This window comes from Bos javanicus, chromosome X, assembly GCF_032452875.1.
Source record: "Bos javanicus breed banteng chromosome X, ARS-OSU_banteng_1.0, whole genome shotgun sequence".
In the NCBI taxonomy this organism is placed as follows: Eukaryota; Metazoa; Chordata; class Mammalia; order Artiodactyla; family Bovidae; genus Bos; species Bos javanicus.
This window is the reverse complement of record NC_083897.1, coordinates 49,843,565-49,860,202: the sequence shown is the minus strand read 5'-3', so window position 1 is coordinate 49,860,202 and position 16,638 is coordinate 49,843,565.

Here is a 16,638-nt window from a genome sequence, read left to right as displayed (position 1 = left end):
TATATGAACCATGAACTTCCAGATGTTCAAGCTGGTTGTAGAAAAGGCAGAGGAACCAGAGATCAAATTGCCAACATCCTCTGGATGATTGAAAAAGCAAGAGAGTTCCAGAAAAACATATATTTCTGCTTTATTGACTATTCCAAAGCCCTTAACTTTGTGGATCACAATAAACTGTGGAAAATTCTGAAAGAGATTGGAATACCAGACCACCTGACATGCCTCTTGACAAACCTATATGCACGTCTGGAAGCAACAGTTAGAACTGGACATGGAACAACAGACTGGTTCCAGATAGGTAAAGGAATACATTAAGACTGTATATTCTCACCCTGCTTATTTAATTTATATGCGGAGTACATCATGAGAACCGCTGGGGTAGAAGAAACTTAAGCTGGAATCAAGATTGCTGGGAGAAATATCAATAACCTCAGAAATGGAGATGACACCACCCTTATGGCAGAAAGTGAAGAGGGACTTAAAAGCCTCTTGATGAAGGTGAAAGAGGAGAGTGAAAAAGTTGGCTTAAAACTCAACATTCAGAAAACAAAGATCATGTTATCCAGTCCCATCACTTCATGGGAAATAGATGGAGAAACAGTGGAAACAGTGTCAGACTTTATTTTTATGGGCTCCAAAATCACTGCAGATAGTGATTGCAGCCATGAAATTAAAAGACGCTTACTACCTGGAAGGAAACTTATGACCAACCTAGACAGCATATTGAAAAGCAGAGATATTACTTTGCCAGGAAAGGTCCATCTAGTCAAGGCTATGGTTTTTCCAGTGGTCATGTATGGATGTGAGAGTTGGACTGTGAAGAAAGCTGACCACAGAAGAATTGATGCTTTTGAATTGTGGTGTTGGAGAAGACTCTTACAAGTTTCTTGGAATGCAAGGAGATCCATCCAGTCCATCTTAAAGAGACCAGTCCTGGGTGTTCATTGGAAGGACTGATGCTGAGGCTGAAACTCCAATACTTTGGCCACATCATGCGAAGAGTTGACTCATTGGAAAAGACCCTGATACTGGGAGGGATTGGGGGCAGGAGGAGTAGGGGACGCCAAAGATGAGGTGGCTGGATGGCATCACCAACTCCATGCACATGAGTTTGTTGAACTCTGGGAGTTAGTGATGGACAGGGAGGCCTGTCATGCTGCAATTCATGGGGTCACAGAGTTGGACACGACTAAGCGACTGAACTGAACTGGAAAAGGAACAAATTTGGGTTATTTGTCGAGATGTGGATGGCCCTAGAATCTGTTATATAGAGTGAATTAAGTCAGAAAGACCAAAACAGATATCATATATTAATGCATATATGCTGAATATAGAAAAAATTATACAGATAAACCTATTTCCAGGCAAGAATAGAGACAAAGGCATAATGAATGGACATGTGGACGTGGGGTGGGGAGAGGAAAGGGTGGGACAAACTGGGAGACTAGGATTGACATATATACACTACAATGTATAAAGCATATAGCTAGTGGGAACCTGCTTTAAAGCACAGGAAGTTCAGTACAGGGCTCTGTGTGACCTAGAAAGGTGGGATGGGGTTTTAGGAGGGAGATCCAGGAGGGAGAGAATATATGCATACATATAGCTGATTCTTTTCATTGTATAGAATAAACTTATGCAACATTGTAAAGCAATTATACTCCAATAAAAAATAAATAAATAAATGAAACTCTTAGAAGAAAGCATAGCCAGAATGATATTGTTATTGCTGTTGCTCAGTCCCTAAGTCATTTCCAACTCTTTACAACCCCATGGATTGTAGCACGCCAGGATTCCCTGTCCCTCACCATTTCACGGAGTTTGCCCAAGTTCATGTCCATTGCATCAGTGATGCCATCCAACCATCTCATCCTCTGTTGCTCTCTTCTCCTTCTGCCTTCAATCTTTCTCAGCATCAGGGTCTTTTACAATGAGTTGGCTATTTGTATCAGGTGGCCAAAGTATTGAATGTGATAGTACCCTAACTCTTTGACATAAATTACAGCATAGCAAAGGAAACTATAAACAAAATGAACAGACAACTCACAGAATGGGAGAAAATATTTACAAATGATGTTGCCAGTAAAGGGTTAATCACCAAAATATAAACACAACTCATGCAACTCAATATAAAAAAAAAAATCAAACAAATCAAAAATTGGAAAAAGGTTTAAATAGAAATTTATCCAAAGAAGACACACAAATGGCCCAAAAGTACATGAAAAATGCTCAATATCATTAATTATGAGAAAAATGCAAATCAAAACTAGAGTGAGATATCACATCACACCAGTCAGAATAGCCGTCATCAAAAATTCTACAAACAATAAATGCTGGAGAGGGTGTGGATAAAATGGAAAACTTCCTACACTGTTGGGAGGAATATAAATTGGTATATCCACTATGGGAACAGTACAGAGTTTCCTTCAAAAAAATAAAAATAAAGCTACCATATGATCAGCAATCTCACTCTTGGATGTATATCTAGAGAAAACTGCAATTTGAAAAGATACATGCACCTCAATGTTCATAGCAGCACTATTTACAATGGCCAAGACATGGAAACATCAATAGATAAAGAAGATATTACACAGATACACAACACACACACAAACACACACACACACACACACACACACACAAGGGAATATTACTCTGCCAAAATAAAGAATGCAATATTGTTATTTTAAGCAACATGGATGGAACTAGAGCTTATTAAACTAAATGAAATAAGACAGAAAACAAATACCATATTATATCACTTATATGTGGAATCTAAAAGTATGTTACAAATTAACTTTTTTACAAGACAGATACAGACTTATAAAACAAATTTATGCTTACCAAAGGGAAAAAGGGGGGATGGATAATTTGGGAAATTCAGGTTGATATATACACAGTACTATTATAAATAGATAAACAACAGTGACCTACTGTATAGTACAAATAACTCTACTCAATACTTTCCAATAACCTATATGAAAAAAGAATCTGAAAAATTATACACAGACACACACCCATATATATAGGCATGACTGAATCACTTTTTAGGGCATCTGAAACTAACACAACATTGTAAATCAACTATTCTCCAATATAAAATAAAAATTTAAAAATAAACAGGTTTACCTCTGCCATGAAGAAATTTACTGTAGACCAACATTGGCAGTGTGGGTGAAGTGTAAATTCAGCCAAGTGTTCAGAGATGAAGGCATCTTTATGTGGGGAAATGTACAGAAATAATTTATATAGACAATTCTTATTTCAATAATGTGTAAAAGTTGAGGGCAGTTATGTTCAATTATAAATCTGTAAATATTTTCTAAAGAAAACTAAAATATATACAAATTAAGTATGCATTATGCCTTGATAGAGATCTATATCTTAAACTGGTGTTCTTTGTAGAACTCAGGAGATGATGAGACTGAAATTGCACGCAAAATATTGTTTTAAACAGTGAGAAGATAATCCTTTCATCATATTCTTAGAGATCCACGGAGCAGAGTTTATTATCATGTGGACACTGACCACCTGCAATTGAATCTGCTATCCTTTTCAAACAAATGAGAAATTCTGGAATTGGGACATGGGGTCATGCATTACCAAGAAGCTGAAAAAACATAATTAACAGCTTCACTTTCTCCAGGCCCTCCTTTGAATATGCAATTGCTTAAATCAGGCCTTGAACCAGAATTAGGATGAAAACAATTAAAAAATAAATAAATTAGATCCCTGGTGAACATTATTTTAACATGGGTCAAATACTTATAGTGAAGTATTCAGCAAGGTTCTAATTCTGTGTTACAACTGACAAAAGTAAATAGATAAAATGAGTGGGAAGCTGGCTCCTCTTGGGAACTATAGACACACCACTGAAAAATAAATTCAGTACCTACAGTGCTGTGAAAGTGCTGCACTCAATATGCCAGCAAATTTGGAAAACTTAACAGTGACCACAGGACTGGAAAAGGTCAGTTTTCATTCCAATACCTAAAAAAGACAATGTCAAAGAACGCACAAACTACCACACAATTGTATTCATCTCACACACTAGTAAACTAATGATCAAAATTCCCCAAGCCAGGCTTCAACAATACGTGAACTCTGAACTTCCAGATGTTCAAGCTGGATTTAGAAAAGGCAGAGGAACCAGAGATCAAATTGCCAATATCTTCCGGATCAGTAAAAAAGCAAGAGAGTTCCAGAAAAAACATCTACTGTTTTATTGATTATGCCAAAGCCTTTGACTGTGTGGATCACAATAAACTGTGGAAAATTCTGAAAGAGATGGGAATACCAGACCACCTGACCTGTCTCTGGAAAAATTTGTATGCAGGTCAGGAAGCAACAGTTAGAACTGGACATGGAACAACAGACTGGTTCCAAGTAGGAAAAGTAGTAAGTCAAGGCTGTATATTGTCACCCTGTTTATTTAACTTATATGCAGAGTACATCATGAGAAACGCTGAGTTGGAAGAAGGACAAGCTGGAATCAAGATTGCCAGGAGAAATATCAATAACATCAGATATGCAGATGACACCACCCTTATGGCAGAAAGTGAAGAGGAACTAAAAAGCCTCTTGATGAAAGTGAAAGTGGAGAGTGAAAATGTTGGCTTAAAGCTCAATATTCAGAAAACGAAGATCATGGCATCTGGTCCCATCATTTCATGGGAAATAGATAGGGAAACAGTGGCAACAGTGTCAGACTTTATTTTTTGGGGCTCCAAAATCATTGCAGATGGTGACTGCAGCCATGAAATTAAAAGACACTTACTCCTTGGAAGAAAAATTATGACCAACCTAGACAGTATATTGAAAAGCAGAGGCATTACTTTGCAAATAAGGTCTGTCTAGTCAAGGCTATGGTTTTTCCAGTGGTCATGCATGGATGTAAGAGTTGGACTGTGAAGAAGGCTGAGTGCCAAAGAATGGATGCTTTTGAACTGTGGTGTTGGAGAAGACTCTTGAGAGTCCCTTGGACTTCAAGGAGATCCAAGCAGTCCATTCTGAAGGAGATCAGCCCTGGGATTTCTTTGGAAGGAATGATGCTAAAGCTGAATCTCCAGTACGTTGGCCACCTCATGTGAAGAGTTGGCTCTTTGGAAAAGACTCTGATGCTGGGAGCGATTGGGGGCAGGAGGAGAAGGGGACAACAGAGGATGAGATGGCTGAATGGCATCACTGACTCGATGGACGTGAGTCTGAGTGAACTCCGGGAGTTGGTGATAGACAGGGAGGCCTGGTATGCTGCGATTCAGGGGGTCGCAAAGAGTCGGACACGACTGAGCAACTGAAATGAACTGAACTGAACTCAACTCTTGATTTCATTCTTAAAATGAGGATTTTTTGTTGTTTTTAATAAAAGAACAACAGCCTAAGTTGCAGGAAATGGTTTTATTTTTGACTTACTTCATAGCAGTAAAATGCTCATTTTTGAATGGACTATTTTCAATGTCATATAAGGATAACATAATATGATTCAAATGCATGAAGTAGGTTGAAATTTTAGTCTAACTCCTTTCCTGAAGCAAGCATTATATAGGTCAGTATATTACATATATAACCTTGCCTTGCAGTCTTGTAGGGGATATCTCAGTGGCCTGAGCCTTAACTCAGCAATTCCCAAGTTCTTAGAATAACATGTTTAACTCCTGTCAATGCTGAATCTTCCTTTTATTTACTTATTTTTACTATGCCAAGTGTTTATCATAGTGTCACAGTGCTGAGATGAGGAAAATGTTATTCTTGGTCATACTAGAACCATGAATATCTCTAATAGATGTACTCTTTCCTCATTGTCCTGCAATTGGCCAGGAGGTATGGATACTGATCCAATTTGTTAAACAGTTAATAACCCTTTTGAGAGATATTTGTAGTCCATTTTACTTTTTATTAAACACACTCCTATTTGCCTTTTATTGTTTCACTTGGAACTGTAACTGTTTGGAACATGCTGTTTCTATTTATCTTTCTTCTTTCATCTTAGATCATTTTCCAAAACCAATAATCTATTACCAGTTGCTGGGAAATGAGGGATGAATTTACTTCTGATGAAGATTATGGGGAAGAAGGAAGCTCTAATACATGTTAACCTCTTTTTACTCTAGATTTGTGGGTATATTTCATTTAAAGTTTTCTTCCTTTTTGGATTTTTAAGTGGCTGTGTCAAACATTAAAGAAAAACCTGTCTACTTTGCATTTTGTGGGTGAGTTTGAGAATTAGTACACAGTCTTCTAAATCCATTGCCATCTTCTTTGGTATGATATTTCAAGATATTTTCAATCTAAACCTGGGGAAAAATAAATACAGCTAAATATCACCCAGGGTAAAAAAAAATGTGCCAAAATTTAGGGGGACCAATTTAAAATAAAAGTCATCTAAGCAAATTCATACACTTATACATCCTTCCACTTATTCTCCCTAGCCCCCAAAATATTGGTTAGTTTTAATATTAATATTATAGTATCATAGCTAATGAACTTGCATTTTATTCTATATCCGTGTTTAATATACACTTATTGTATGTAACAAATAAGTATTGTTTCACAGAAGGTGAATATTTTCTTCTGCTGCTGCTAAGTCGTTTCAGTCGTGTCCGACTCTGTGCGACCCCATAAATGGCAGCCCACCAGGCTCCCCCGTCCCTGGGATTCTCCAGGAAGGAATACTGGAGTGGGTTGCAGTTTCCTTCTCCAATGCATGAAAGTGAAAAGTGAAGGTGAAGACGCTCAGTCCTGTCCGACTCTTAGCGACCCCAAGGACTGCAGCCTACCAGGCTCCTGCATCCACGGGATTTTCCAGGCAAGAGTACTGGAGTGGGGTGCCATTGCCTTCTCCGATTTTCTTCTAGGTGCATCTTTTTCAAGTACTATGAGAGTTGGACTGTGAAGAAGGCTGAGCACCGAAGAATTGATGCTTCTGAACTGTGGTGTTGGAGAAGACTCTTGAGAGCCCCTTGGACTGCACGGAGATCCAACCAGTCCATTCTGAAGGAGATCAGCCCTGGGATTTATTTGGAAAGAATGATGCTAAAGCTGAAACTCCAGTACTTTGGCCACCTCATGTGAAGAGTTGACTCATTGGAGAAGACTCTGATGCTGGGAGGGATTTGGGGCAGGAGGAGAAGGGGACAACAGAGGATGAGATGGCTGGATGGCATCACTGACTCGATGGACGTGAGTCTGAGTGAACTCCGGGAGTTGGTGATGGACAGGGAGGCCTGGCGTGCTGCAATTCATGGGGTCGCAAAGAGTCGGACACGACTGAGCAACTGAACTGAACTGAACTGATTGCAACCTGAAATTTTTTTAACTTTTATTTTGTATTGAAGCATAGTTGATTAACAAAGTTGTGATAGTTTTGGACATACAGCAAAGTGATTCAGTTATACATATACATGTATCTATTCTTTTTCAAATTATTTTCCCTTTTAGCCTGTTATATAATATTAAGCAGAGTTCCCTGTGCTATACAGTGGGTCCTTGTTAGTTATCCATTTTAAATATAGCAGTGCATACATGTCAATTCCAAACTCCCTAACTACTATTCTCAAATATTACTTAATTATATGTTTAGAACATTTTGGAGAGCAAAGAAGAAAATTCGTAATTTTACAATGGCAGTCAATAGAAGATGTTCAGAAATTCACTTTATAAGCAACATTTGAATATTATAATATTTGTAAAGAGAAAACTAGTTTAATTTGTTAAACACTGTAGCTAGATACCAATAACTCTATATTTATGTTTTAATTATTTTCTAATATTTTTTATTATATATTTCTAATGGGAGGGTCAGAATACAGACCTTTTAAAAAGGCTTCATAAATGAATAGTACAATTTTTCTATGAATATAGCTAGAAAAAATTCTGTAAAAGCTTATGAACCCAAGTAAAATCAGTTCCTGACTGGCGAAATGGACATCTGAGCACTCAAACTAGCGGGCTTAAAATTGGCTAATTAGGATTCAAAATGTAATGTCAGTTGACTCATCATTTTATTAAGCTGCAATGCAATCCTCTAATAATGCTCATTAATGTTGGAATGGACCTTTGAAACTACAAAGTGTTTTGTCAATATTAATCCATCTTCCTAACACCATGAAACCATACATTTCTTAGTGCTTTTATTCCCATTTTACAGAGAGAGTGAGGCAGAGTACACAGCAATATAGAGTAGTTCAATAATTCAGAAGGGAATAAAAGGTCATTAATAGCATTGAAAAAAACTAATGAACAAGGTTAAAAGATCTCCATTTAGTGGTCTATTTCAACTTCTATGATATTAGGGCACAGGGGAAACTTTCTCAGTCTGGTTTCTGTGAATGTTTAGCCTTTCCTGGGATATTATAGCAGACCGGGATACAGAAATAGAGCTTATGAATGACAATTAAAGGCTTATTTGCATGCCACTACACCCTCTTGGAAAAATGTCACATGGTAATATTATCTCACTCTTGCATTGTATGGAGTAGTTTACATTGTCTTTTATAAGTATTATATTATTTTATTTTCACCATGAATAAAGTACTTGAATGATTCCTGATATGGTCAAAAAGCTCAGACAGAAAGCATTACATATACACACAAATTAATCTAGAAAGAAACAAAAACCATTGAATCAGTGATGTTGAAAAAAATCTGTAAATTCCTGAATTCTAACCAATTCTTTATGAAATATTATTATAATAATTTGTCAGTTTAAATATAACCCAACGAGCATTTTCCTGCATATAGGTTACAAATCTCTTCCTGAAGAATAGTCAAAAGAGCCCAAATGTAGAGTGTACCAAGAACTACTCAAAAGCTGATATTTTCTTTGGAGGGTTAATATCCAGGTATGCAGACTTTGTTTATTACACTGCATACTCAGTATAAATTCCTTCTAGGATAGTAACTCTCTATATAAAAATTTAGTCAAATTCACCAGAACCATAGTTACATCTTAAGAAAGGTAGATTTTCCCAGTTAATCCTTTGTCAAAGAACTGAAGTGTGTAATAGGGTTTGACAAAGTCATGACACATACCCAAGGGAGGATATGTGTGAAAGTGAGACATTGTTAGAAGGTTGAAAGAGAAACTAAGCAGCTAATTTGATTTGTTACTGTAATGGCAGGCAAGATTTGAACAATTCTTTCATTTTCTTTATTTTCTTATTTTATATTTGTACAGATAGAGCTGAGAGCCCTTTAAAGTTTGAGTAAAGTAAGAGTATTTTTTGCTGAGAAGAAAGGGACTTCTTGATGTTTGAGGTTCTTCTTTCTAAAAATGTGTGAAACGTGATTTTTTTAGATGGTTATGTTGTGAGTCAATGTTCAGTCATGTCCAGTCATCTCAATTTCTTGGGTTTGAAACACTGAAATGGAAGACATGTAGAGAAGACTGCCAAGTATTCATTTCTTGGCTAGAAAACAAATCTCTCTCTCTCTCTCTTACTCTCTCTCTTACTCTCTCTACTCCTACATCTCCATTTTCTCTTCTTTTTTCACATATACAAAAACAGGTGAATTATTTTGTTACAATGGGGTGTACATTATCTGAGTGATCACTAAGAAATTATATTTTTCTTCCAGCCCAACAATGGTCACATTGCAATATCTCTTTTTAGAACAGACTATATCTATGGAGTCAAATACAACAAGGGAAGTTGTCTTTGACTCTCTTCAAAAAATCTTTGCATTTCTGGAATCACATCTAAATATAAACATAGTTAATATACATATAAAAATACACAAACTGATTTAAGACTAGCTGGCTGGCAGACATGTATGTCTCATTTCTTCTTATGATATTAACTGGAACCATGGTATATCTTTAGCACCAAAGGAGGACACCAGGGTTTGTGATTGTTTTGGCTAAGGATAAAGCCATTATTATGTCCCTGATTACCTCATGCTATGGATTCACATTCTTTTTAATAGTAAATAATAGTAATAATAGCAAATACTTATACAGCTCTTATTAAAGCCAGTTCTTATTTCAAACACACCTATGTTTTCTAATTGAGTGTTTATAACAAGTCTTTGAGATAGGTTCCTTTATTTATCCACATTTTAGGGATAAGGAAACTGTGGCATGGAAAGTTTATATAACTTTATTACCATGAAGATTAGCCCCATACCATAATATGGATCCTCAGTGAATTATGCTAGTGAAGTGAAAGTTGCTCAGTAGTGTCTGACTCTTTGTGACCTCATGGACTATACAGTCTATGGAATTCTCCAGGCCAGAATACTGGAGTGGGTAGCCTTTCCCTTCTCCAGGGGATCTTCCCAACCCAGGGGTCGAACCCAGATCTCCTGCATTGCAAGTAGATTCTTTACCATCTCAGTCACAAGGGAAGCCCAAGAATACTAGAGTGGGTAGCTAATCCCTTCTCCAGCAGATCTTCCCAACCCAGGAATTTAACTAGGGTCTCCTGCATTGCAGGAGGATTCTTTATTAACTGAGGTATTAAGGAAGTGAATTATGGTAGTCCATGTGTTAAGCATTCTTTTACATAGACTAGGAATTGCCTGGTGCCTAGGACCAATGCAAGCCCAACAGCCTTCTCTTTTGCCTTATCCATTTATGGCCAATAATAGGGCTTCAGATGTTAATACTGTAATGATAAGGAAACACCAATCCAGAGCATCATAGTAGTAAGAAACAGAAACTGATGAGAGGAATAAGAGGAAAAAAAAAAATGCCCCAATTCTAAGAAACATCTACCCTAAGCCTTTTCAAGCCTGAGCAGGGATGCCACTTAATAGCCATTTCAGCTAAGCAAAGTAGAGAAAAAATAGAAATAGGGAGAAATGGAGGGAGGGAGGATGTTAAAGAGAGAGAAAAAGAGAGAGAGGCTGAGGCTTTGCCACATTGTTGGTTTATAAATATTACAGGCTTCTCAGGAGAGCTTCCAAAGTAAGAAAATAGCTTAGATGATTCTGACTTAATCAAGTGGGGAAAGAATCAATCTAGACAGCAAAAGCCCGATTAAAAAAGGGAGTGAGAAATAATTCCTCTAGACTAAGCAAACTCAAAGACATTGCAAAAGAAGAAATGCCAGGGCCAGGTAGCCATAGTTGTGTGCGTTTACAAGTCCATAACAATAGCTGATAGCATATCCTCATGCCACTGTCATTTATAACTTCCTAGAATTCAAGAACCTACCACACATCAGATAGAGAGTCCATGATCATAGATATTCAGGGATTTAATTTAGATGTCAAGATCTTCTTGACCTGGACAATTCAAGATCACAGTCACTCAAAGTCTTGACCCCAGGTAATATCAGTAAATCTGGAAATACAATGCTCCCAACAACAGTCTGTTCTTTTTTAGAACTACAGTTAACAACATATTCAATTTACCATTTTCATACACATCCACTCCCCACACTCAGCTTTTAGATATAATATTTTCCATTGAATTCACAAGTGAGTTATTAAATGCCTGCCGCATACCTAGTGTTCTGGTAAAGACTAGGTTCATAAATTTCACTCAGCAACATGAGCTTATTGGTAATAACTTCTAGTTTATGGTCTTTGGCCTGAATTGATTAGAAAGGTTGTCTACTTGAAAAAATTGTGATTCAAGTACATAGACATATTAGTAATCTTCCAATACCTCCAAGTCTAACCTGTTCCTGTTCTATGTTCAATTTGCTTAAGCTGACTATGACTACTGGGAGCAAGTTTTTGCACTCCAAACATAGTGACTCTGGGCATTAAGGTAGTATCTTCACAAAGCATTATCAAATTATAAAGGGATCCTATGGACAAATGCTGTCATGATCTTATTGGTAGGTACAATTTTTGTCCACAGCTCCATAGTGCTCTGTGCTTTCATTATAAGATATTCGTATGGACAGTTGTGCAATACAACACATACCATGACATGGAGAAGGAACAGACTTAAAGTCCTCTTTTGAAGTCTCTTTTTTAAGAGACCAAATAAATCCTGATGTGTTAATATTTGGATCTTAGTATAAAAATTCTAGCTCTGGTTTGGTTTGTTGATATTACTTGTAACTTTGGCTTCCCTTAGGGTGAGATAGAGGTGAGGCTGCAATAAAGAAACAACAAAAATAAAATGAAACAAAAAAAATCTATTTAAATATAGTATTAATCATTTAAAATTATGTAATGGGTTTTCAAAGTTATACTAGTAGAGTCATAAGTACTCATGGTTAACTAATAATATGTCTTCAATGAAACTAGGAAAAATAAACACATATGTACACACACACTGTATTTCAAAATGACAAGGTACAGTTATTCTTAATCTGTTGAGAAGTGATTCAGGAGTTATAATAAAAATTGTCAGTGTATTGTTCCTACTTTATTCAAGGTGAAAATATCACTTTAATCACTTTCAAAAAATGTGATCTTCTCTGTACTCCTGCCTATTCACTATGACTGAGAAATATAGTTTGCACTAAATTTTGCATAATGAACATTGCAATGTCATAGAAAACAAAGCATTATGATTCCAAGTCCCTCCTAATCCATAATTCTTTTGGAAATATCTATTATATAAATATGAATGACAAAGAACTTGGGGGTTAGTGTTCTTCATGAAAGAGTATTTGTCATTTTTTTAATGAAGATTTACTGATTATGACTAACCAAGAAGAGGCAAAGATATTTCATATAGATGGCAGCTCTAACAACTATATTTGTAAATATGGCCCTGGCCAGTAGTAAGTAGCAAAGTTAATAGCACTCAAACAAGGTGTATGGGTAATCAGAAGTTCTACTCTTGCTAAGTAGTTTGAAGTTTATTGCTATTTCAGATATTCTTTGGTTTCTCCAAATTAGTCACATGCCAAATATCCAGAGCTCAGATATGAGTGTACAAATTGGCACTATTTAAGGATTTAAAGTAAAAGATAATTATGTCCAGTGACAAAGCAGCAAACATTATTTTGGGAGCGTTCATTTTGTTTCTCAAAAACATTAACCATCACTAACAGAAACAAAATAAATGACAGCAACTTGGCATCAGAAGCTGGAGTTAGAGACAAATAGGAGTAGAGCAAAGTTGATTGGTCCAAGAGCAAGGACAGTCAAAATATTTAAATATCTAGAATGATGATGATGATGATGATAATGATATATTACTTATTGAGCTGCACATTAAGATCACCAGACTCTAAACCAAGCTAATTAAATGAGAAATGTTAGGGAGGTGAGGGGACTTAGGGCCAGGCATTAATATTTGTTAAAGCTCCTCAATACATATTTTAATGGTAAGCCAGGGTCAATAAATTCTACTTTAGGACACTGATTATCAAACAGTAATGTGCATATGAATCACCTGGGACTCTTGTTAAGATGAAAGTTTTGATTCAGTAGGTCTGAGATGAGGTCAGAGATTCTGCAATTTCTAACAAGCTCTTGGGTGATGGTGATGGTGTTGGTTGTGGACCATAATGGGTAGGCACGTGAAATGGGAAGTACACAATGAAGAAGAGATACTTCACGTGTGTAAGAGGGAAAGATATTCAATGAATCCAAGAAGACTCTTTTGGGTTCATCTTGATGTGAACTGGAGACAGGAGAAGGCCTTTATGATCTTGTTACATTTCACCATTAGTTCAAAATACTATACATGTAAATGGACTGTTAAATTCTTGAGCAGCTATATCAAACTGCCGTGCTGTCTGTTCTCTTTAGTCAGTGTTCTGCAAGATTCCTTCGTGAAAGTAGCAGCTTCCCTGGTAGCTCAGACGATAATGACTCTGCCTGCAATTCGGGAAACCCCAGTTCGATTCCTGGGTTGGGAAGATTCCGTGGAGGGGGTCATGGCAACCCACTCCAGTATTCTTCCCTGGAGAATCCCCATGGACAGAGGAGCCTCGTGGGCTACACTCCATGGGGTTGCAAAGAGTTGGACATGATTGAGTGACTAAGCACAGCACAGCACAGCAAACTTCCAGAACACATGAACAACTGATTTTCTCAATGGTCAGAAACACCTTTATTTTAAAGTCACTGACCACTAATTTCTTAATGTTTTCTTAAACCTGCTGTTAAAATAACAGGGAAAAAGACAAGCACCATAAAATAAAAAGAAAATCCATTTTTTTTAATCAGAGACATTACTTTGCCAACAAAGGTCTGTCTAGTCAAGGCTATGGTTTTTCCAGTGATCATGTATGGATGCGAGAGTTGGACTGTGAAGAAAGCTGAGCGCCAAAGAATTGATGCTTTTGAACTGTGGTGTTAGAGAAGACTCCTGAGAGTCCCTTGGACTGCAAGGAGATCCAATCAGTCCATTCTGAAGGAGATCAGCCCTGGGATTTCTTTGGAAGGAATGATGCTAAAGCTGAAACTCCAGTACTTTGGCCACCTCATGCGAAGAGTTGACTCATTGGAAAAGACTCTGATGCTGGGAGGGATTGGGGGCAGAAGGAGAAGGGGACAACAGAGGATGAGATGGCTGGATGGCATCACTGACTCGATGGACGTGAGTTTGAGTGAACTCCGGGAGTTGGTGATGGACAGGGAGGCCTGGCATGCTGCGATTCATGGGGTCACAAAGAGTCGGACAGAACTGAACAACTGAACTGAACTGAACCCAAATATAATGCAAAACACCTCTGAAAAATGACAGTCTCTTGTTGCTCATCCACCTTGCTCTGAAACTTTAGATAAATTACTTAAACTTCTCTCTGAAGAAAAAGAGAAAAAAAAATTGTTGTTCTTATGTCTTGAATATACAAATGTATTAATATTTTATAGAAACTCTTTATAACCTTATCTCTAGGGACAAGACTAAAATCTGCATTATTGGCTATATATGTTCGATCCCTTCTTTACTGTATATATAATTGAATTTTTGGAACCGTGATTTGGCCATCAGTCAGTGTCTTTTCAAGCTGTGAGCCTACTTGTCTCAGGAATAGAGTCCATCAAACATTGAACCATGGCTCCATGTACACCAAATCATTGATACCTAAACATGTTCTGAGATTCTACTTGCTGGTTCAGGAGCTGTCATCATGTATTTGATCACTCTGACCAAAGAAATGAAGAAAGGCAGTCTCTGAGAGTAAAACTGGATTATGTCATGATTTCACCTGACCATAAACCTCGTTTCTAGAAAGTAAACAGCCTGCAGGTTTGATTTCTATCCACTGAAATATATTATTTATGGCCTTCTGCTAAATATCTACAAGGGTAAATGATACAATGCCTCTGAGTTGCCTAGCACATAATAGGGAGAAAAAAATTAGACCCTATTTATTACCTTGAGATGAAAACCTTTTCTTGCTTCTGACTATTAGTGTAATTTGAGGAGAAATTATTTATGTTAGCTTAAATTTTCTTACCTGAAAAATAGACATATACTAATTATATGTTACAGGATTTTTTTTAATAGATTAAAGAAAACAATTTGGGCTTAAGTGCAGAGTATATTATCTCAAAGTATGAACATAATGAATTGAAACAATCACACTTATCATCATTATTTTAAATTATTGAAACTAAAATTTGGAGGAATGTATTTTATTTGGGCTTTATATAAATGACTTATGATCATAGTTTATGTAATTTTCAAATAATCTGTGTATAATAGTCATTTCTCATAATATATATATATACCTACAATATGTTTGATTCAAGGTTCCAGCTGTCATTTTCAATGTGATGGTTTTTTGCAGTTCTGTCTTTTTCATTTGTACTCCTTTTGATCTTTGAGCCAGAAAGCAACAGAAGTGGAAAGACCATTTGAGCATGAAACAATTAGAATAGTGTGATCTTTCTTTTGAGAGATTAATTTTATATGTGTATATTGGTGTACCCTTAAAACTTTCCTTTGTTTGGAGTATTTACAATTGACCCATTTCAGTTCACTTTAGAGCAGCTACCTACCATATCTTTCTGATATGAATAATACGTGTCTATGTCCAACCCAGAAGAGATATGTAACTCTATTATTTTTTAAATTAATTTATTTTTATTGAAGGATAGTTGCTTTACAGAATTTTGCTTTTTTTTTTTTTTTTGTCAAACCCCAACATGAATCAGCCATAGGTATACATATATCCCCTACCTTTTGAAACTCCCTCCCATCCCTCTCCCCATTCCACACCTTTAGGTTGATACAGAGCCCCTGTTTGAGTTTCCTGAGCCATACAGCAAATCCCTGTTGGCTATCTATTTTACATATGGTAGTGTAAGTTTCCATGTTACTCTTTCCCTACATCTCACCCTATCCTCCCCTCTCCACATGTCCATAAGTCTATTCTCTATGTCTGTTTCTCCATTGTTGCCCTGTAAATAAATTCTTCAGTACCACTTTTCTAGGTTCTGTACATATGTGTTAGATTACCATATTTCTCTTTCTCTTTCTGACTCACTTCACTCCGTATAATAGGTTCTAGGTTCATCCACCTCATTAGAACTGACTCAAATGTGTTCCTTTTTTTGGATGAGTAATATTCCATTGTGTATATATACCACAACTTCTTTATCCATTTATCTGTCAGTGGACATCCAGGTTGCTCCTAAGTTCTAGCTATTGTAAATAGTGCTGCAGTGAACAATAGGACACATGTGTCTCTTTCAATTTTGGTTTCCTCAGGGTATATGCCTAGGAGTGGGATTCTGGGTCATATGGTGCTTCCCTGGTGGCTCAGAGGGTAA